We start from the raw sequence: 23838 nt of genomic DNA, 5'->3' as shown, positions 1-23838 counted from the left end.
TATATATATATATATATATATATATATATATATATATATATATATATATATATACAACAAATGCAGTCGTTTCTAGTCCACTACAGGATAAAGGCCTCAGATATGTCCTTATTCATGTCTGGAGTTTGTCTGCGTGGGAATTAAATGACGACGCTCACAAGCGTGTATGCGTTTCTTGTTGTATAGAGCAACCCCGTTATTATGAACATCACATCGTTCACCTTCATGTAAAGCATTCGAAATAAATTTAAGAAATGCCTTATGAATTATATAGAGTATGACATACCCTACAATACAACACAAAGTTACAAAGTAAAAATAATAATAATAATAAACTTACCCTTTGGAAATGATGGGGACAAATTGTATATAGATCCATTACGTGTCACTGATATACGATAACTGACCAGTCACGGACTCACGGGACGAGGGACAGGCGACAGCATCAGGTCCCCAAGGCTATCTTGATGTCCGTGAGAATTAGGTTTTTAATAAAGTTTTGAAATAAGTAGTCATTAGGAGTGCTAATAAATACTGGGAAATATATAGTCAAACAAAGTCTGTTTTATGGCAGAGATTCTGAATGAATATGTTAATACTTTTCGGGAGAGAGCTTTCAAGTCCGTGAGAGTTAGCAGACGGAATGGACCCCTCCAGGCCTCTACTACTGTCCAGATAAACATTCATTTCTTGTCTCCTGTGTGTGTGTGTGTGTGTGTGTGTGTGCATAGATCTAAAAAGCATAAATTTCTTATATAATTACCTGAAAGACATTGTAAATATATTAATAAATGAATAAACAAGAGAATAACAAAAGATCTATTTTAATTATTAATTACTTCTCTTGTATAGTTTTTTTTCCTTATATCCTTTCCTCACTGGGCTATTTTTCCTTGTTTAAGCCATTTGGGCTTATAGCATCCTGTGTTTCCAACTAGGGTTGTAGCTTAGATTGTAGTAATAATGATAATAATAATGTGAGGGAGTATTGACGCAAAGGGCCTAGGTTAGATTTCGCCAGTTGTGAGATAATATATATAGTATTTATGTCAATTTTTATGATTTTGTCCAAACTGTTCTTACACTCTTCTTCCTAACAATGCTCAGAGAGAGAGAGAGAGAGAGAGAGAGAGAGAGAGAGAGAGAGAGAGAGAGAGAGAGAGATCCAGCTATCAGTTATTATATCTTGAAGTTTATTCTTTCCTATTAGTCTCTCTCTCTCTCTCTCTCTCTCTCTCTCTCTCCGTAGACCTCGTGGCATAGTGGTATAGTTTATATATAAAAGATCTCATTTGAATTCTGTTGCAGTTATTGAAATGCTTTATTCTAATTGTTCATTACTTCTCTTTTAGTTTATTTCTTTCCTTGTTTCCATTCCTCACTGAGCTATTTTTCCTTGTTGGAGACCTTGGGCTTGTAGCATCTTGGTTTGCCAACTGAGGTTGTAGCTTAGCAAGTAATAATAATAATAATAATAATAATAATAATAATAATAATAATAATTTTTCCTTATTTCCTTTCCTCACTGGGCTATTTTTCCTTGTTGGAGACCTTGGGCTTCTAGCATCTTGGTTTGCCAACTGAGGTTTTAGCTTAGCAAGTAAAAATAATAATAATAATAATAATAATAATTTTTTCCTTATTTCCTTTCCTCACTGGGCTATTTTTCCTTGTTGGAGACCTTGGGCTTCTAGCATCTTGGTTTGCCAACTGAGGTTTTAGCTTAGCAAATAATAATAATAATAATAATAATAATAATAATAATAATTCCTTATTTCCTTTCCTCACTGGGCTATTTTTCCTTGTTGGAGACCTTGGGCTTCTAGCATCTTGGTTTGCCAACTGAGGTTTTAGCTTAGCAAGTAATAATAATAATAATAATAATAATAATACTAATTTTTCCTTATTTCCTTTCCTCACTGGGCTATTTTTCCTTGTTGGAGACCTTAGGCTTCTAGCATCTTGGTTTGCCAACTGAGGTTTTAGCTTAGCAAATAATAATAATAATAATAATAATAATAATAATAATAATTCCTTATTTCCTTTCCTCACTAGGCTATTTTTCCTTGTTGGAGACCTTGGGCTTCTAGCATCATGGTTTGCAAACTGAGGTTTTAGCTTAGCAAGTAATAATAATAATAATAATAATAATAATAATAATAATAATAATACCTTATTTCCTTTCCTCACTGGGCTATTTTTCCTTGTTGGAGACCTTGGGCTTCTAGCATCTTGGTTTGCCAACTGAGGTTTTAGCTTAGCAAGTAATAATAATAATAATAATAATAATAATAATAATAATAATAATAATAATAATAATTTTCCCTCATTTCCTTTCCTCACTGGGCTATTTTTCCTTGTTGGAGACCTTGGGCTTCTAGCATCTTGGTTTGCCAACTGAGGTTTTAGCTTAGCAAGTAATAATAATAATAATAATAATAATAATTTTTCCTTATTTCCTTTCCTCACTGGGCTATTTTTCCTTGTTGGAGACAATGGGCTTCTAGCATCTTGGTTTGCCAACTGAGGTTTTAGCTTAGCAAATAATAATAATAATAATAATAATAATAATAATAATAATATTAATAATAATAATTTTTCTTTATTTCCTTTCCTCACTGGGCTATTTTTCCTTGTTGGAGACCTTGGGCTTCTAGCATCCTGGTTTGCCAACTGAGGTTTTAGCTTAGCAAGTAATAATAATAATAATAATAATAATAATAATAATAATAATAATAATAATTCCTTATTTCCTTTCTTCACTGGGCTATTTTTCCTTGTTGGAGATCTTGGGCTTCTAGCATCTTGGTTTGCCAACTGAGGTTTTAGCTTAGCAAGTAATAATAATAATAATAATAATAATATTCCTTGTTGGAGACCTTGGGCTTCTAGCATCTTTGTTTGCCAACTGAGGTTTTAGCTTAGCAAGTAATAATAATAATAATAATAATAATAATAATAATAATAATAATAATAATATTAATTTTTCCTTATTTCCTTTCCTCACTGGGCTATTTTTCCTTGTTGGAGACCTTGGGCTTCTAGCATCTTGGTTTGCCAACTGAGGTTTTAGCTTAGCAAATAATAATAATAATAATAATAATAATTCCTTATTTCCTTTCCTCACTGTGCTATTTTTCCTTGTTGGAGACCTTGGGCTTCTAGCATCTTGGTTTGCAAACTGAGGTTTTAGCTTAGCAAGTAATAATAATAATAATAATAATAATAATAATAATAATAATTCCTTATTTCCTTTCCTCACTGGGCTATTTTTCCTTGTTGGAGACCTTGGGCTTCTAGCATCTTGGTTTGCAAACTGATGTTTTAGCTTAGCAAGTAATAATAATAATAATAATAATAATAATAATAATAATAATAATTTTCCCTTATTTCCTTTCCTCACTGGGCTATTTTTCCTTGTTGGAGACCTTGGGCTTCTAGCATCTTGGTTTGCCAACTGAGGTTTTAGCTTAGCAATTAATAATAATAATAATAATAATAATAATAATAATAATAATAATAATAATAATAATAATAATAATTTTTCCTTATTTCCTTTCCTCACTGGGCTATTTTTCCTTGTTGGAGACCAAGGGCTTCTAGCATCTTGGTTTGCCAACTGAGGTTTTAGCTTAGCAAATAATAATAATAATAATAATAATAATAATAGTTTTTCTTTATTTCCTTTCCTCACTGGGCTATTTTTCCTTGTTGGAGACCTTGGGCTTCTAGCATCCTGTTTTGCCAACTGAGGTTTTAGCTTAGCAAGTAATAATAATAATAATAATAATAATAATAATAATTCCTTATTTCCTTTCCTCACTGGGCTATTTTTCCTTGTTTGAGACCTTGGGCTTCTAGCATCTTGGTTTGCCAACTGAGGTTTTAGCTTAGCAAGTAATAATAATAATAATAATAATAATAATAATAATAATAATAATAATAATAATAATAATTTTTCCTTATTTCCTTTCCTCACTGGGCTATTTTTCCTTGTTGGAGACCTTGGGCTTCTAGCATCTTGGTTTGCCAACTGAGGTTGTAGTTTAGCAAGTAATAATAATAATAATAATAATGATAATAATAATAATATTTCCTTATTTCCTTTCCTCACTGGGCTATTTTTCCTTGTTGGAAACCTTGGGCTTCTAGCATCTTGGTTTGCCAACTGAGGTTTTAGCTTAGCAAGTAATAATAATAATAATAATAATAATAATAATAATTATAATTTTTCCTTATTTCCTTTCCTCACTGGGCTATTTTTCCTTGTTGGAGACCATGGGCTTCTAGCATCTTGGTTTGCCAACTGAGGTTTCAGCTTAGCAAGTAATAATAATAATAATAATAATAATAATAATAATAATAATAATAATAATAATAATTTTTCCTTATTTCCTTTCCTCACTGGGCTATTTTTTCTTGTTGGAGACCTTGGGCTTCTAGCATCTTGGTTTGCCAACTGATGTTTTAGCTTAGCAAGTAATAATAATAATAATAATAATAATAATAATAATATCTCCTTATTTCCTTTCCTCACTGGGCTATTTTTCCTTGTTGGAGACCTTGGGCTTCTAGCATCTTGGTTTGCCAACTGAGGTTTTAGCTTAGCAAGTAATAATAATAATAATAATAATAATAATAATTCCTTATTTCCTTTCCTCACTGGGCTATTTTTCCTTGTTGGAGACCTTGGGCTTCTAGCATCTTGGTTTGCCAACTGAGGTTTTAGCTTAGCAAGTAATAATAATAATAATAATAATTCCTTATTTCCTTTCCTCACTGGGCTATTTTTCCTTGTTGGAGACCTTGGGCTTCTAGCATCTTGGTTTGCCAACTGAGGTTTTAGCTTAGCAAGTAATAATAATAATAATAATAATAATAATAATAATTCCTTATTTCCTTTCCTCACTGGGCTATTTTTCCTTGTTGGAGACCTTGGGCTTCTAGCATCTTGGTTTGCCAACTGAGGTTTTAGCTTAGCAAGTAATAATAATAATAATAATAATAATAATAATAAAAATAATAATAATTTTTCCTTATTTCCTTTCCTCACTGGGCTATTTTTCCTTGTTGGAGACCTTGGGCTTCTAGCATCTTGGTTTGCCAACTGAGGTTTTAGCTTAGCAAGTAATAATAATAATAATAATAATAATAATGATAATAATAATAACTTATTTCCTTTCCTCACTGGGCTATTTTTCCTTGTTGGAAACCTTGGGCTTATAGCATCTTGGTTTGCCAACTGAGGTTTTAGCTTAGCAAGTAATAATAATAATAATAATAATAATAATAATTCCTTATTTCCTTTCCTCACTGAGCTATTTTTCCTTGTTGGAGACCTTGGGCTTCTAGCATCTTGGTTTGCCAACTGAGGTTTTAGCTTAGGAAGTAATAATAATAATAATAATAATAATAATAATAATTCCTTATTTCCTTTCCTCACTGGGCTATTTTTCCTTGTTGGAGACCTTGGGCTTCTAGCATCTTGGTTTGCCAACTGAGGTTTTAGCTTAGCAAGTAATAATAATAATAATAATAATAATAATAATAATAATAATAAAAATAATAATAATTTTTCCTTATTTCCTTTCCTCACTGGGCTATTTTTCCTTGTTGGAGACCTTGGGCTTCTAGCATCTTGGTTTGCCAACTGAGGTTTTAGCTTAGCAAGTAATAATAATAATAATAATAATAATAATAATAATGATAATAATAATAACTTATTTCCTTTCCTCACTGGGCTATTTTTCCTTGTTGGAAACCTTGGGCTTATAGCATCTTGGTTTGCCAACTGAGGTTTTAGCTTAGCAAGTAATAATAATAATAATAATAATAATAATTCCTTATTTCCTTTCCTCACTAGGCTATTTTTCCTTGTTGGAGACCTTGGGCTTCTAGCATCTTGGTTTGCCAACTGAGGTTTTAGCTTAGCAAGTAATAATAATAATAATAATAATAATAATAATAATTCCTTATTTCCTTTCCTCACTGGGCTATTTTTCCTTGTTGGAGACCTTGGGCTTCTAGCATCTTGGTTTGCCAACTGAGGTTTTAGCTTAGCAAGTAATAATAATAATAATAATAATAATAATAATAATAATAATAATAATAATAATAATTCCTTATTTCCTTTCCTCACTGGGCTATTTTTCCTTGTTGGAGACCTTGGGCTTCTAGCATCTTGGTTTGCCAACTGAGGTTTTAGCTTAGCAAGTAATAATAATAATAATAATAATAATAATAATAATAATAATAATAATAATAATAATAATATCTCCTTATTTCCTTTCCTCATTGGGCTATTTTTCCTTGTTGGAGACCTTGGGCTTATAGCATCTTGGTTTGCCAACTGAGGTTTTAGCTTAGCAAGTAATAATAATAATAATAATAATAATTCCTTATTTCCTTTCCTCACTGGGCTATTTTTCCTTGTTGGAGACCTTGGGCATCTAGCATCTTGGTTTGCCAATGAGGTTTTAGCTTAGCAAGTAATAATAATAATAATAATAATAATAATAATAATAATAATAATAATAATTCCTTATTTCCTTTCCTCGCTGGGCTATTTTTCATTGTTGGAGACCTTGGGCTTCTAGCATCTTGGTTTGCCAACTGAGGTTTTAGCTTAGCAAGTAATAATAATAATAATAATAATAATAATAATAATAATAATAATAATATCTCCTTATTTCCTTTCCTCACTGGGCTATTTTTCCTTGTTGGAGACCTTGGGCTTATAGCATCTTGGTTTGCCAACTGAGGTTTTAGCTTAGCAAGTAATAATAATAATAATAATAGTAATAATAATAATAATAATTTCTTATTTCCTTTCCTCACTGGGCTATTTTTCCTTGTTGGAGACCTTGGGCTTCTAGCATCTTGGTTTGCCAACTGAGGTTTTAGCTTAGCAAGTAATAATAATAATAATAATAATAATAATAATTCCTTATTTCCTTTCCTCACTGGGCTATTTTTCCTTGTTGGAGACCTTGGGCTTCTAGCATCTTGGTTTGCCAACTGAGGTTTTAGCTTAGCAAGTAATAATAATAATAATAATAATAATAATAATAATTCCTTATTTCCTTTCCTCACTGGGCTATTTTTCCTTGTTGGAGACCTTGGGCTTCTAGCATCTTGGTTTGCCAACTGAGGTTTTAGCTTAGCAAGTAATAATAATAATAATAATAATAATAATAATTCCTTATTTCCTTTCCTCACTGGGCTATTTTTCCTTGTTGGAGACCTTGGGCTTCTAGCATCTTGGTTTGCCAACTGAGGTTTTAGCTTAGCAAGTAATAATAATAATAATAATAATAATAATAATAATAATAATTTCTTATTTCCTTTCCTCACTGGGCTATTTTTCCTTGTTGGAGACATTAGGCTTCTAGCATCTTGGTTTGCTAACTGAGGTTTTAGCTTAGCAAGTAATAATAATAATAATAATAGTAATAATAATTCCTTATTTCCTTTCCTCACTGGGCTATTTTTCCTTGTTGGAGACCTTGGGCTTCTAGCATCTTGGTTTGCCAACTGAGGTTTTAGCTTAGCAAGTAATAATAATAATAATAATAATAATAATAATTCCTTATTTCCTTTCCTCACTGGGCTATTTTTCCTTGTTGGAGACCTTGGGCATCTAGCATCTTGGTTTGCCAACTGAGGTTTTAGCTTAGCAAGTAATAATAATAATAATAATAATAATAATAAAAATAATTCCTTATTTCCTTTCCTCACTGGGCTATTTTTCCTTGTTGGAGACCTTGGGCATCTATCATCTTGGTTTGCCAACTGAGGTTTTAGCTTAGCAAGTAATAATAATAATAATAATTCCTTATTTCCTTTCCTCACTGGGCTATTTTTCCTTGTTGGAGACCTTGGGCTTCTAGCATCTTGGTTTGCCAACTGAGGTTTTAGCTTAGCAAGTAATAATAATAATAATATCTCCTTATTTCCTTTCCTCACTGGGCTATTTTTCCTTGTTGGAGACCTTGGGCTTCTAGCATCTTGGTTTGTCAACTGAGGTTTTAGCTTAGCAAGTAATAATAATAATAATAATAATAATAATAATAATAATAATAATAATAATAATATCTCCTTATTTCCTTTCCTCATTGGGCTATTTTTCCTTGTTGGAGACCTTGGGCTTATAGCATCTTGGTTTGCCAACTGAGGTTTTAGCTTAGCAAGTAATAATAATAATAATAATAATAATAATTCCTTATTTCCTTTCCTCACTGGGCTATTTTTCCTTGTTGGAGACCTTGGGCTTCTAGCATCTTGGTTTGCCAACTGAGGTTTTAGCTTAGCAAGTAATAATAATAATAATAATAATAATAATAATAATAATAATATCTCCTTATTTCCTTTCCTCATTGGGCTATTTTTCCTTGTTGGAGACCTTGGGCTTATAGCATCTTGGTTTGCCAACTGAGGTTTTAGCTTAGCAAGTAATAATAATAATAATAATAATAATAATTCCTTATTTCCTTTCCTCACTGGGCTATTTTTCCTTGTTGGAGACCTTGGGCATCTAGCATCTTGGTTTGCCAATGAGGTTTTAGCTTAGCAAGTAATAATAATAATAATAATAATAATAATAATAATAATAATAATAATTCCTTATTTCCTTTCCTCGCTGGGCTATTTTTCCTTGTTGGAGACCTTGGGCTTCTAGCATCTTGGTTTGCCAACTGAGGTTTTAGCTTAGCAAGTAATAATAATAATAATAATAATAATAATAATAATAATAATAATAATCTCCTTATTTCCTTTCCTCACTGGGCTATTTTTCCTTGTTGGAGACCTTGGGCTTATAGCATCTTGGTTTGCCAACTGAGGTTTTAGCTTAGCAAGTAATAATAATAATAATAATATTAATAATAATAATAATAACTTATTTCCTTTCCTTACTGGGCTATTTTTCCTTGTTGGAGACCTTGGGCTTCTAGCATCTTGGTTTGCCAACTGAGGTTTTAGCTTAGCAAGTAATAATAATAATAATAATAGTAATAATAATAATAATAATTTCTTATTTCCTTTCCTCACTGGGCTATTTTTCCTTGTTGGAGACCTTGGGCTTCTAGCATCTTGGTTTGCCAACTGAGGTTTTAGCTTAGCAAGTAATAATAATAATAATAATAATAATAATAATAATAATTCCTTATTTCCTTTCCTCACTGGGCTATTTTTCCTTGTTGGAGACCTTGGGCTTCTAGCATCTTGGTTTGCCAACTGAGGTTTTAGCTTAGCAAGTAATAATAATAATAATAATAATAATAATAATAATTCCTTATTTCCTTTCCTCACTGGGCTATTTTTCCTTGTTGGAGACCTTGGGCTTCTAGCATCTTGGTTTGCCAACTGAGGTTTTAGCTTAGCAAGTAATAATAATAATAATAATAATAATAATAATTCCTTATTTCCTTTCCTCACTGGGCTATTTTTCCTTGTTGGAGACCTTGGGCTTCTAGCATCTTGGTTTGCCAACTGAGGTTTTAGCTTAGCAAGTAATAATAATAATAATAATAATAATAATAATAATAATAATAATAATAATTTCTTATTTCCTTTCCTCACTGGGCTATTTTTCCTTGTTGGAGACATTAGGCTTCTAGCATCTTGGTTTGCCAACTGAGGTTTTAGCTTAGCAAGTAATAATAATAATAATAATAATAGTAATAATAATTCCTTATTTCCTTTCCTCACTGGGCTATTTTTCCTTGTTGGAGACCTTGGGCTTCTAGCATCTTGGTTTGCCAACTGAGGTTTTAGCTTAGCAAGTAATAATAATAATAATAATAATAATAATAATTCCTTATTTCCTTTCCTCACTGGGCTATTTTTCCTTGTTGGAGACCTTGGGCATCTAGCATCTTGGTTTGCCAACTGAGGTTTTAGCTTAGCAAGTAATAATAATAATAATAATAATAATAATAGTAATAATAAAAATAATTCCTTATTTCCTTTCCTCACTGGGCTATTTTTCCTTGTTGGAGACCTTGGGCATCTATCATCTTGGTTTGCCAACTGAGGTTTTAGCTTAGCAAGTAATAATAATAATAATAATTCCTTATTTCCTTTCCTCACTGGGCTATTTTTCCTTGTTGGAGACCTTGGGCTTCTAGCATCTTGGTTTGCCAACTGAGGTTTTAGCTTAGCAAGTAATAATAATAATAATATCTCCTTATTTCCTTTCCTCACTGGGCTATTTTTCCTTGTTTGGAGACCTTGGGCTTTTAGCATTTTGGTTTGCCAACTGAGGTTTTAGCTTAGCAAATAATAATAATAATAATAATAATAATAATAATAATAATAATAATAATAATAATAATAATAATAATTTATTATTATTATTTTTCCTTATTTCCTTTCCTCACTGGGCTATTTTTCCATGTTGGAGACCTTGGGCTTTTAGCATTTTGGTTTGCCAACTGAGGTTTTAGCTTAGCAAGTAATAATAATAATAATAATAATAATAATAATAATAATAATAATAATAATAATTTTTCCTTATTTCCTTTCCTCACTGGGCTATTTTTCCTTGTTGAAGACCTTGGGCTTCTAGCATCTTGGTTTGCCAACTGAGGTTTTAGCTTAGCAAATAATAATAATAATAATAATAATAATAATTCCTTATTTCCTTTCCTCACTGGGCTATTTTTCCTTGTTGGAGACCTTGGGCTTTTAGCATCTTGGTTTGCCAACTGAGGTTTTAGCTTAGCAAGTAATAATAATAATAATAATAATAATAATAATTCCTTATTTCCTTTCCTCACTGGGCTATTTTTCCTTGTTGGAGACCTTGGGCTTCTAGCATCTTGGTTTGCCAACTGAGGTTTTAGCTTAGCAAGTAATAATAATAATAATAATAATAATAATAATAATAATAATAATAATGATAATAATTTTTCCTTATTTCCTTTCCTCACTGGGCTATTTTTCCTTGTTGGAAACCTTAGGCTTCTAGCATCTTGGTTTGCCAACTGAGGTTTTAGCTTAGCAAGTAATAATAATAATAATAATAATAATAATATCTCCTTATTTCCTTTCCTCACTGGGCTATTTTTCCTTGTTGGAGACCTTAGGCTTCTAGTATCTTGGTTTGCCAACTGAGGTTTTAGCTTAGCAAGTAATAATAATAATAATAATTCCTTATTTCCTTTCCTCACTGGGCTATTTTTCCTTAGTGGAGACCTTGGGCTTCTAGCATCTTGGTTTGCCAACTGAGGTTGTAGCTTAGCAAGTAATAATAATAATAATAATACTAATAATAATAATTCCTTATTTCCTTTCCTCACTGGGCTATTTTTCCTTGTTGGAGACCTTGTGCTTCTAGCATCTTGGTTTGCCAACTGAGGTTTAAGCTTAGCAAATAATAATAATAATAATAATAATAATAATAATAATAATAATAATTCCTTATTTCCTTTCCTCACTGAGCTATTTTTCCTTGTTGGAGACCTTGGGCTTCTAGCAACTTGGTTTGCCAACTGAGGTTTTAGCTTAGCAAGTAATAATAATAATAATAATAATAATAATAATAATAATAATTTTTCCTTATTTCCTTTCCTCACTGGGCTATTTTTCCTTGTTGGAGACCTTGGTCTTCTAGCACCTTGGTTTGCCAACTGAGGTTTTAGCTTAGCAAGTAATAATAATAATAATAATAATAATAATAATAATAATTCCTTATTTCCTTTCCTCACTGGGCTATTTTTCCTTGTTTGACACCTTGGGCTTCTAGCATCTTGGTTTGCCAACTGAGGTTTTAGCTTAGCAAGTAATAATAATAATAATAATAATAATAATAATAATAATAATAATAATAATTTTTCCTTATTTCCTTTCCTCACTGGGCTATTTTTCCTTGTTGGAGACCTTAGGCTTCTAGCATCTTGGTTTGCCAACTGAGGTTTTAGCTTAGCAAGTAATAATAATAATAATAATAATAATAATAATATCTCCTTATTTACTTTCCTCACTGGGCTATTTTTCCTTGTTGGAGACCTTAGGCTTCTAGCATATTGGTTTGCCAACTGAGGTTTTAGCTTAGCAAGTAATAATAATAATAATAATAATTCCTTATTTTCTTTCCTCACTGGGCTATTTTTCCTTGTTGGAGACCTTGGGCTTCTAGCATCTTGGTTTGCCAACTGAGGTTTTAGCTTAGCAAGTAATAATAATAATAATAATAACAATAATAATAATAATTCCTTATTTCCTTTCCTCACTGGGCTATTTTTCCTTGTTGGAGACCTTGGGCTTCTAGCATCTTGGTTTGCCAACTGAGGTTTTAGCTTAGCAAGTAATAATAATAATAAAAATAATAATAATAATTCCTTATTTCCTTTCCTCACTGGGCTATTTTTCCTTGTTGGAGACCTTGGGCTTCTAGCATCTTGGTTTGCCAACTGAGGTTTTAGCTTAGGAAGTAATAATAATAATAATAATAATAATAATAATAATAATAATAATAATTCCTTATTTCCTTTCCTCACTGGGCTATTTTTCCTTGTTGGAGACCTTGGGCTTCTAGCATTTTGGTTTGCCAACTGAGGTTTTAGCTTAGCAAGTAATAATAATAATAATAATAATAATAATAATAATAATAATAAAAATAATAATAATTTTTCCTTATTTCCTTTCCTCACTGGGCTATTTTTCCTTGTTGGAGACCTTGGGCTTCTAGCATCTTGGTTTGCCAACTGAGGTTTTAGCTTAGCAAGTAATAATAATAATAATAATAATAATAATAATAATGATAATAATAATAACTTATTTCCTTTCCTCACTGGGCCATTTTTCCTTGTTGGAAACCTTGGGCTTATAGCATCTTGGTTTGCCAACTGAGGTTTTAGCTTAGCAAGTAATAATAATAATAATAATAATAATAATAATAATAATAATAATTCCTTATTTCCTTTCCTCACTGGGCTATTTTTCCTTGTTGGAGACCTTGGGCTTCTAGCATCTTGGTTTGCCAACTGAGGTTTTAGCTTAGCAAGTAATAATAATAATAATAATAATAATAATAATAATAATAATAATAATAATAATAATTCCTTATTTCCTTTCCTCACTGGGCTATTTTTCCTTGTTGGAGACCTTGGGCTTCTAGCATCTTGGTTTGCCAACTGAGGTTTTAGCTTAGCAAGTAATAATAATAATAATAATAATAATAATAATAATAATAATAATAATTCCTTATTTCCTTTCCTCACTGGGCTATTTTTCCTTGTTGGAGACCTTGGGCTTCTAGCATCTTGGTTTGCCAACTGAGGTTTTAGCTTAGCAAGTAATAATAATAATAATAATAATAATAATAATAATATCTCCTTATTTCCTTTCCTCATTGGGCTATTTTTCCTTGTTGGAGACCTTGGGCTTATAGCATCTTGGTTTGCCAACTGAGGTTTTAGCTTAGCAAGTAATAATAATAATAATAATAATAATTCCTTATTTCCTTTCCTCACTGGGCTATTTTTCCTTGTTGGAGACCTTGGGCATCTAGCATCTTGGTTTGCCAATGAGGTTTTAGCTTAGCAAGTAATAATAATAATAATAATAATAATAATAATAATAATAATAATAATAATAATTCCTTATTTCCTTTCCTCGCTGGGCTATTTTTCCTTGTTGGAGACCTTGGGCTTCTAGCATCTTGGTTTGCCAACTGAGGTTTTAGCTTAGCAAGTAATAATAATAATAATAATAATAATAATAATAATAATAATAATATCTCCTTATTTCCTTTCCTCACTGGGCTATTTTTCCTTGTTGGAGACCTTGGGCTTATAGCATCTTGGTTTGCCAACTGAGGTTTTAGCTAAGCAAGTAATAATAATAATAATAATATTAATAATAATAATAATAACTTATTTCCTTTCCTTACTGGGCTATTTTTCCTTGTTGGAGACCTTGGGCTTCTAGCATCTTGGTTTGCCAACTGAGGTTTTAGCTTAGCAAGTAATAATAATAATAATAATAGTAATAATAATAATAATAATTTCTTATTTCCTTTCCTCACTGGGCTATTTTTCCTTGTTGGAGACCTTGGGCTTCTAGCATCTTGGTTTGCCAACTGAGGTTTTAGCTTAGCAAGTAATAATAATAATAATAATAATAATAATAATTCCTTATTTCCTTTCCTCACTGGGCTATTTTTCCTTGTTGGAGACCTTGGGCTTCTAGCATCTTGGTTTGCCAACTGAGGTTTTAGCTTAGCAAGTAATAATAATAATAATAATAATAATAATAATAATAATAATAATTCCTTATTTCCTTTCCTCACTGGGCTATTTTTCCTTGTTGGAGACCTTGGGCTTCTAGCATCTTGGTTTGCCAACTGAGGTTTTAGCTTAGCAAGTAATAATAATAATAATAATAATAATAATTCCTTATTTCCTTTCCTCACTGGGCTATTTTTCCTTGTTGGAGACCTTGGGCTTCTAGCATCTTGGTTTGCCAACTGAGGTTTTAGCTTAGCAAGTAATAATAATAATAATAATAATAATAATAATAATAATAATAATAATAATAATTTCTTATTTCCTTTCCTCACTGGGCTATTTTTCCTTGTTGGAGACCTTGGGCTTCTAGCATCTTGGTTTGCCAACTGAGGTTTTAGCTTAGCAAGTAATAATAATAATAATAATAGTAATAATAATTCCTTATTTCCTTTCCTCACTGGGCTATTTTTCCTTGTTGGAGACCTTGGGCTTCTAGCATCTTGGTTTGCCAACTGAGGTTTTAGCTTAGCAAGTAATAATAATAATAATAATAATAATAATAATAATTCCTTATTTCCTTTCCTCACTGGGCTATTTTTCCTTGTTGGAGACCTTGGGCATCTAGCATCTTGGTTTGCCAACTGAGGTTTTAGCTTAGCAAGTAATAATAATAACAATAATAATAATAATAATAATAATAAAAATAATTCCTTATTTCCTTTCCTCACTGGGCTATTTTTCCTTGTTGGAGACCTTGGGCATCTATCATCTTGGTTTGCCAACTGAGGTTTTAGCTTAGCAAGTAATAATAATAATAATAATTCCTTATTTCCTTTCCTCACTGGGCTATTTTTCCTTGTTGGAGACCTTGGGCTTCTAGCATCTTGGTTTGCCAACTGAGGTTTTAGCTTAGCAAGTAATAATAATAATAATATCTCCTTATTTCCTTTCCTCACTGGGCTATTTTTCCTTGTTTGGAGACCTTGGGCTTTTAGCATTTTGGTTTGCCAACTGAGGTTTTAGCTTAGCAAATAATAATAATAATAATAATAATAATAATAATAATTATTATTTTTCCTTATTTCCTTTCCTCACTGGGCTATTTTTCCATGTTGGAGACCTTGGGCTTTTAGCATTTTGGTTTGCCAACTGAGGTTTTAGCTTAGCAAGTAATAATAATAATAATAATAATAATAATAATAATAATAATAATAATAATAATAATAATAATAATAATAATTTCCTTATTTCCTTTCCTCACTGGGCTATTTTTCCTTGTTGAAGACCTTGGGCTTCTAGCATCTTGGTTTGCCAACTGAGGTTTTAGCTTAGCAAATAATAATAATAATAATAATAATAATTCCTTATTTCCTTTCCTCACTGGGCTATTTTTCCTTGTTGGAGACCTTGGGCTTTTAGCATCTTGGTTTGCCAACTGAGGTTTTAGCTTAGCAAGTAATAATAATAATAATAATAATAATAATTCCTTATTTCCTTTCCTCACTGGGCTATTTTTCCTTGTTGGAGACCTTGGGCTTTTAGCATCTTGGTTTGCCAACTGAGGTTTTAGCTTAGCAAGTAATAATAATAATAATAATAATAATAATAATAATAATAATAATAATGATAATAATTTTTCCTTATTTCCTTTCCTCACTGGGCTATTTTTCCTTGTTGGAAACCTTAGGCTTCTAGCATCTTGGTTTGCCAACTGAGGTTTTAGCTTAGCAAGTAATAATAATAATAATAATAATAATAATATCTCCTTATTTCCTTTCCTCACTGGGCTATTTTTCCTTGTTGGAGACCTTAGGCTTCTAGTATCTTGGTTTGCCAACTGAGGTTTTAGCTTAGCAAGTAATAATAATAATAATAATTCCTTATTTCCTTTCCTCACTGGGCTATTTTTCCTTAGTGGAGACCTTGGGCTTCTAGCATCTTGGTTTGCCAACTGAGGTTGTAGCTTAGCAAGTAATAATAATAATAATAATACTAATAATAATAATTCCTTATTTCCTTTCCTCACTGGGCTATTTTTCCTTGTTGGAGACCTTGTGCTTCTAGCATCTTGGTTTGCCAACTGAGGTTTAAGCTTAGCAAATAATAATAATAATAATAATAATAATAATAATAATAATAATAATAATAATAATTCCTTATTTCCTTTCCTCACTGAGCTATTTTTCCTTGTTGGAGACCTTGGGCTTCTAGCAACTTGGTTTGCCAACTGAGGTTTTAGCTTAGCAAGTAATAATAATAATAATAATAATAATAATAATAATAATAATTTTTCCTTATTTCCTTTCCTCACTGGGCTATTTTTCCTTGTTGGAGACCTTGGTCTTCTAGCACCTTGGTTTGCCAACTGAGGTTTTAGCTTAGCAAGTAATAATAATAATAATAATAATAATAATAATAATAATTCCTTATTTCCTTTCCTCACTGGGCTATTTTTCCTTGTTTGACACCTTGGGCTTCTAGCATCTTGGTTTGCCAACTGAGGTTTTAGCTTAGCAAGTAATAATAATAATAATAATAATAATAATAATAATAATAATAATAATAATAATTTTTCCTTATTTCCTTTCCTCACTGGGCTATTTTTCCTTGTTGGAGACCTTAGGCTTCTAGCATCTTGGTTTGCCAACTGAGGTTTTAGCTTAGCAAGTAATAATAATAATAATAATAATAATAATAATATCTCCTTATTTACTTTCCTCACTGGGCTATTTTTCCTTGTTGGAGACCTTAGGCTTCTAGCATATTGGTTTGCCAACTGAGGTTTTAGCTTAGCAAGTAATAATAATAATAATAATAATTCCTTATTTTCTTTCCTCACTGGGCTATTTTTCCTTGTTGGAGACCTTGGGCTTCTAGCATCTTGGTTTGCCAACTGAGGTTTTAGCTTAGCAAGTAATAATAATAATAATAATAACAATAATAATAATAATTCCTTATTTCCTTTCCTCACTGGGCTATTTTTCCTTGTTGGAGACCTTGGGCTTCTAGCATCTTGGTTTGCCAACTGAGGTTTTAGCTTAGCAAGTAATAATAATAATAAAAATAATAATAATAATTCCTTATTTCCTTTCCTCACTGGGCTATTTTTCCTTGTTGGAGACCTTGGGCTTCTAGCATCTTGGTTTGCCAACTGAGGTTTTAGCTTAGGAAGTAATAATAATAATAATAATAATAATAATAATAATAATAATAATAATTCCTTATTTCCTTTCCTCACTGGGCTATTTTTCCTTGTTGGAGACCTTGGGCTTCTAGCATTTTGGTTTGCCAACTGAGGTTTTAGCTTAGCAAGTAATAATAATAATAATAATAATAATAATAATAATAATAATAAAAATAATAATAATTTTTCCTTATTTCCTTTCCTCACTGGGCTATTTTTCCTTGTTGGAGACCTTGGGCTTCTAGCATCTTGGTTTGCCAACTGAGGTTTTAGCTTAGCAAGTAATAATAATAATAATAATAATAATAATAATAATGATAATAATAATAACTTATTTCCTTTCCTCACTGGGCCATTTTTCCTTGTTGGAAACCTTGGGCTTATAGCATCTTGGTTTGCCAACTGAGGTTTTAGCTTAGCAAGTAATAATAATAATAATAATAATAATAATAATAATAATAATAATTCCTTATTTCCTTTCCTCACTGGGCTATTTTTCCTTGTTGGAGACCTTGGGCTTCTAGCATCTTGGTTTGCCAACTGAGGTTTTAGCTTAGCAAGTAATAATAATAATAATAATAATAATAATAATAATAATAATAATAATAATAATCCTTATTTCCTTTCCTCACTGGGCTATTTTTCCTTGTTGGAGACCTTGGGCTTCTAGCATCTTGGTTTGCCAACTGAGGTTTTAGCTTAGCAAGTAATAATAATAATAATAATAATAATAATAATAATAATAATAATAATAATAATTCCTTATTTCCTTTCCTCACTGGGCTATTTTTCCTTGTTGGAGACCTTGGGCTTCTAGCATCTTGGTTTGCCAACTGAGGTTTTAGCTTAGCAAGTAATAATAATAATAATAATAATAATAATAATAATCTCCTTATTTCCTTTCCTCATTGGGCTATTTTTCCTTGTTGGAGACCTTGGGCTTATAGCATCTTGGTTTGCCAACTGAGGTTTTAGCTTAGCAAGTAATAATAATAATAATAATAATAATTCCTTATTTCCTTTCCTCACTGGGCTATTTTTCCTTGTTGGAGACCTTGGGCATCTAGCATCTTGGTTTGCCAATGAGGTTTTAGCTTAGCAAGTAATAATAATAATAATAATAATAATAATAATAATAATAATAATAATAATAATTCCTTATTTCCTTTCCTCGCTGGGCTATTTTTCCTTGTTGGAGACCTTGGGCTTCTAGCATCTTGGTTTGCCAACTGAGGTTTTAGCTTAGCAAGTAATAATAATAATAATAATAATAATAATAATAATAATAATAATATCTCCTTATTTCCTTTCCTCACTGGGCTATTTTTCCTTGTTGGAGACCTTGGGCTTATAGCATCTTGGTTTGCCAACTGAGGTTTTAGCTAAGCAAGTAATAATAATAATAATAATATTAATAATAATAATAATAACTTATTTCCTTTCCTTACTGGGCTATTTTTCCTTGTTGGAGACCTTGGGCTTCTAGCATCTTGGTTTGCCAACTGAGGTTTTAGCTTAGCAAGTAATAATAATAATAATAATAGTAATAATAATAATAATAATTTCTTATTTCCTTTCCTCACTGGGCTATTTTTCCTTGTTGGAGACCTTGGGCTTCTAGCATCTTGGTTTGCCAACTGAGGTTTTAGCTTAGCAAGTAATAATAATAATAATAATAATAATAATAATTCCTTATTTCCTTTCCTCACTGGGCTATTTTTCCTTGTTGGAGACCTTGGGCTTCTAGCATCTTGGTTTGCCAACTGAGGTTTTAGCTTAGCAAGTAATAATAATAATAATAATAATAATAATAATTATAATAATAATAATTCCTTATTTCCTTTCCTCACTGGGCTATTTTTCCTTGTTGGAGACCTTGGGCTTCTAGCATCTTGGTTTGCCAACTGAGGTTTTAGCTTAGCAAGTAATAATAATAATAATAATAATAATAATTCCTTATTTCCTTTCCTCACTGGGCTATTTTTCCTTGTTGGAGACCTTGGGCTTCTAGCATCTTGGTTTGCCAACTGAGGTTTTAGCTTAGCAAGTAATAATAATAATAATAATAATAATAATAATAATAATAATAATAATAATAATAATTTCTTATTTCCTTTCCTCACTGGGCTATTTTTCCTTGTTGGAGACCTTGGGCTTCTAGCATCTTGGTTTGCCAACTGAGGTTTTAGCTTAGCAAGTAATAATAATAATAATAATAGTAATAATAATTCCTTATTTCCTTTCCTCACTGGGCTATTTTTCCTTGTTGGAGACCTTGGGCTTCTAGCATCTTGGTTTGCCAACTGAGGTTTTAGCTTAGCAAGTAATAATAATAATAATAATAATAATAATAATTCCTTATTTCCTTTCCTCACTGGGCTATTTTTCCTTGTTGGAGACCTTGGGCATCTAGCATCTTGGTTTGCCAACTGAGGTTTTAGCTTAGCAAGTAATAATAATAACAATAATAATAATAATAATAATAATAAAAATAATTCCTTATTTCCTTTCCTCACTGGGCTATTTTTCCTTGTTGGAGACCTTGGGCATCTATCATCTTGGTTTGCCAACTGAGGTTTTAGCTTAGCAAGTAATAATAATAATAATAATTCCTTATTTCCTTTCCTCACTGGGCTATTTTTCCTTGTTGGAGACCTTGGGCTTCTAGCATCTTGGTTTGCCAACTGAGGTTTTAGCTTAGCAAGTAATAATAATAATAATATCTCCTTATTTCCTTTCCTCACTGGGCTATTTTTCCTTGTTTGGAGACCTTGGGCTTTTAGCATTTTGGTTTGCCAACTGAGGTTTTAGCTTAGCAAATAATAATAATAATAATAATAATAATAATAATAATTATTATTTTTCCTTATTTCCTTTCCTCACTGGGCTATTTTTCCATGTTGGAGACCTTGGGCTTTTAGCATTTTGGTTTGCCAACTGAGGTTTTAGCTTAGCAAGTAATAATAATAATAATAATAATAATAATAATAATAATAATAATAATAATAATAATAATAATAATTTTTCCTTATTTCCTTTCCTCACTGGGCTATTTTTCCTTGTTGAAGACCTTGGGCTTCTAGCATCTTGGTTTGCCAACTGAGGTTTTAGCTTAGCAAATAATAATAATAATAATAATAATAATTCCTTATTTCCTTTCCTCACTGGGCTATTTTTCCTTGTTGGAGACCTTGGGCTTTTAGCATCTTGGTTTGCCAACTGAGGTTTTAGCTTAGCAAGTAATAATAATAATAATAATAATAATAATTCCTTATTTCCTTTCCTCACTGGGCTATTTTTCCTTGTTGGAGACCTTGGGCTTTTAGCATCTTGGTTTGCCAACTGAGGTTTTAGCTTAGCAAGTAATAATAATAATAATAATAATAATAATAATAATAATAATAATAATGATAATAATTTTTCCTTATTTCCTTTCCTCACTGGGCTATTTTTCCTTGTTGGAAACCTTAGGCTTCTAGCATCTTGGTTTGCCAACTGAGGTTTTAGCTTAGCAAGTAATAATAATAATAATAATAATAATATCTCCTTATTTCCTTTCCTCACTGGGCTATTTTTCCTTGTTGGAGACCTTGGGCTTCTAGTATCTTGGTTTGCCAACTGAGGTTTTAGCTTAGCAAGTAATAATAATAATAATAATTCCTTATTTCCTTTCCTCACTGGGCTATTTTTCCTTAGTGGAGACCTTGGGCTTCTAGCATCTTGGTTTGCCAACTGAGGTTGTAGCTTAGCAAGTAATAATAATAAAAATAATACTAATAATAATAATTCCTTATTTCCTTTCCTCACTGGGCTATTTTTCCTTGTTGGAGACCTTGGGCTTCTAGCATCTTGGTTTGCCAACTGAGGTTTTAGCTTAGCAAATAATAATAATAATAATAATAATAATAATAATAATAATAATAATAATAATAATTCCTTATTTCCTTTCCTCACTGAGCTATTTTTCCTTGTTGGAGACCTTGGGCTTCTAGCAACTTGGTTTGCCAACTGAGGTTTTAGCTTAGCAAGTAATAATAATAATAATAATAATAATAATAATAATAATAATAATTTTTCCTTATTTCCTTTCCTCACTGGGCTATTTTTCCTTGTTGGAGACCTTGGTCTTCTAGCACCTTGGTTTGCCAACTGAGGTTTTAGCTTAGCAAGTAATAATAATAATAATAATAATAATAATAATAATTCCTTATTTCCTTTCCTCACTGGGCTATTTTTCCTTGTTTGACACCTTGGGCTTCTAGCATCTTGGTTTGCCAACTGAGGTTTTAGCTTAGCAAGTAATAATAATAATAATAATAATAATAATAATAATAATAATAATAATAATAATAATTTTTCCTTATTTCCTTTCCTCACTGGGCTATTTTTCCTTGTTGGAGACCTTAGGCTTCTAGCATCTTGGTTTGCCAACTGAGGTTTTAGCTTAGCAAGTAATAATAATAATAATAATAATAATAATAATAATAATAATATCTCCTTATTTCCTTTCCTCACTGGGCTATTTTTCCTTGTTGGAGACCTTAGGCTTCTAGCATCTTGGTTTGCCAACTGAGGTTTTAGCTTAGCAAGTAATGATAATAATAATAATAATTCCTTATTTTCTTTCCTCACTGGGCTATTTTTCCTTGTTGGAGACCTTGGGCTTCTAGCATCTTGGTTTGCCAACTGAGGTTTTAGCTTAGCAAGTAATAATAATAATAATAATAATAACAATAATAATAATAATTCCTTATTTCCTTTCCTCACTGGGCTATTTTTCCTTGTTGGAGACCTTGGGCTTCTAGCATCTTGGTTTGCCAACTGAGGTTTTAGCTTAGCAAGTAATAATAATAATAAAAATAATAATAATAATTCCTTATTTCCTTTCCTCACTGGGCTATTTTTCCTTGTTGGAGACCTTGGGCTTCTAGCATCTTGGTTTGCCAACTGAGGTTTTAGCTTAGGAAGTAATAATAATAATAATAATAATAATAATAATAATAATAATTCCTTATTTCCTTTCCTCACTGGGCTATTTTTCCTTGTTGGAGACCTTGGGCTTCTAGCATCTTGGTTTGCCAACTGAGGTTTTAGCTTACCAAGTAAAAATAATAATAATAATAATAATAATAATAATAATAATAAAAATAATAATAATTTTTCCTTATTTCCTTTCCTCACTGGGCTATTTTTCCTTGTTGGAGACCTTGGGCTTCTAGCATCTTGGTTTGCCAACTGAGGTTTTAGCTTAGCAAGTAATAATAATAATAATAATAATAATAATAATAATAATAATGATAATAATAATAACTTATTTCCTTTCCTCACTGGGCTATTTTTCCTTGTTGGAAACCTTGGGCTTATAGCATCTTGGTTTGCCAACTGAGGTTTTAGCTTAGCAAGTAATAATAATAATAATAATAATAATAATAATAATAATAATTCCTTATTTCCTTTCCTCACTGGGCTATTTTTCCTTGTTGGAGACCTTGGGCTTCTAGCATCTTGGTTTGCCAACTGAGGTTTTAGCTTAGCAAGTAATAATAATAATAATAATAATAATAATAATAATAATAATAATAATAATTCCTTATTTCCTTTCCTCACTGGGCTATTTTTCCTTGTTGGAGACCTTGGGCTTCTAGCATCTTGGTTTGCCAACTGAGGTTTTAGCTTAGCAAGTAATAATAATAATAATAATAATAATAATAATAATAATAATAATAATAATAATTCCTTATTTCCTTTCCTCACTGGGCTATTTTTCCTTGTTGGAGACCTTGGGCTTCTAGCATCTTGGTTTGCCAACTGAGGTTTTAGCTTAGCAAGTAATAATAATAATAATAATAATAATAATAATAATAATAATAATAATATCTCCTTATTTCCTTTCCTCATTGGGCTATTTTTCCTTGTTGGAGACCTTGGGCTTATAGCATCTTGGTTTGCCAACTGAGGTTTTAGCTTAGCAAGTAATAATAATAATAATAATAATAATTCCTTATTTCCTTTCCTCACTGGGCTATTTTTCCTTGTTGGAGACCTTGGGCATCTAGCATCTTGGTTTGCCAATGAGGTTTTAGCTTAGCAAGTAATAATAATAATAATAATAATAATAATAATAATAATAATAATTCTTTATTTCCTTTCCTCGCTGGGCTATTTTTCCTTGTTGGAGACCTTGGGCTTCTAGCATCTTGGTTTGCCAACTGAGGTTTTAGCTTAGCAAGTAATAATAATAATAATAATAATAATAATAATAATAATAATAATAATAATATCTCCTTATTTCCTTTCCTCACTGGGCTATTTTTCCTTGTTGGAGACCTTGGGCTTATAGCATCTTGGTTTGCCAACTGAGGTTTTAGCTTAGCAAGTAATAATAATAATAATAATATTAATAATAATAATAATAACTTATTT

At 31.0% G+C, this 23838-nt stretch overlaps 1 protein-coding gene across 1 annotated transcript in view; it reads left to right on the top strand.

Annotated features, from left to right (window-relative positions):
* LOC137638212 (splicing factor ESS-2 homolog) overlaps positions 1 to 23838 on the top strand; it is a 322644-nt gene that overhangs the window by 143979 nt on the left and 154827 nt on the right. The window lies entirely within an intron of this gene.

This window comes from Palaemon carinicauda, chromosome 3, assembly GCF_036898095.1.
Source record: "Palaemon carinicauda isolate YSFRI2023 chromosome 3, ASM3689809v2, whole genome shotgun sequence".
Classification (NCBI taxonomy): Eukaryota; Metazoa; Arthropoda; class Malacostraca; order Decapoda; family Palaemonidae; genus Palaemon; species Palaemon carinicauda.
Note: the sequence above shows the minus strand (reverse complement) of the source record. Positions and strands in the feature narration are given on the sequence as shown.